The sequence below is a fragment of the Pseudoliparis swirei genome, chromosome 12 (assembly GCF_029220125.1).
Source record: "Pseudoliparis swirei isolate HS2019 ecotype Mariana Trench chromosome 12, NWPU_hadal_v1, whole genome shotgun sequence".
NCBI classification, from domain to species: domain Eukaryota; kingdom Metazoa; phylum Chordata; class Actinopteri; order Perciformes; family Liparidae; genus Pseudoliparis; species Pseudoliparis swirei.
The window spans coordinates 2,639,122-2,640,112 of record NC_079399.1 but is presented as its reverse complement, the minus strand read 5'-3'; positions in this window follow the sequence as shown (position 1 = coordinate 2,640,112).

Below are 991 nucleotides of genomic sequence, written 5' to 3'. Positions count from 1 at the left end.
CCCCCTCCAATAACCAGCTGTTTACCTCAGATAGCTGCCACTAAATTCAGAGGACCGACCACACACACACACACACACACACACACACACACACACACACACACACACACACACACACTGTCACTCTCGCTCCATCAGATGTGACTCGAGGACCTCTGGTGACTCCGAAGCTCTAATGGCTTCATGCTGCCAGATGGCTGAAGGTTCAGCGGGAGGATGAAGAGGAGATGATGAAGAGGATATGATGAGGAGATGAAGAGTAGATGAAGAGGAGATGACGTATTCATAGTTCTGCTCAAATTAATGAACACATTTTAGCTTCATGCTGTCAAGAAGATGGAAAGAGAAGAAGAAGAAGAAGAAGAAGAGGAAACTTGTCCTATCTTGCTGTCCTCACGGTTCTCTCCACCTGTGGACTCGAGTCACATGACATGGACCTGTGACTCGAGTCACATGACATGGACCTGTGACTCGAGTCACATGACATGGACCTGTGACTCGAGTCACATGACATGGACCTGTGACTTGCAAAGCCATCATCTGAATTATTATTATTATTATAATACGTGTGTGAGGAGGAGGAGATAAATCTACGTCTCCGCCGTTAGTTTATTTTATTTTCTGAGACACACACACACACACACACACACTCACACAGACACACACACACAGACACACACACACACAGACACACACACAGACACACACACACAGACACACACACACACACACACACACACACACACACACACACACAGACACACACACACACACACACACACACACACACACACACACACAGACACACACACACACACACACACACACACACACACACAGACACACACACACACACACACACACACACAGACACACACACAGACACAGACACACACACACACACAGACACACACACACACACACACACACACACACAGACACACACACAGACACACACACACACACACACACACACACAGACACACACACA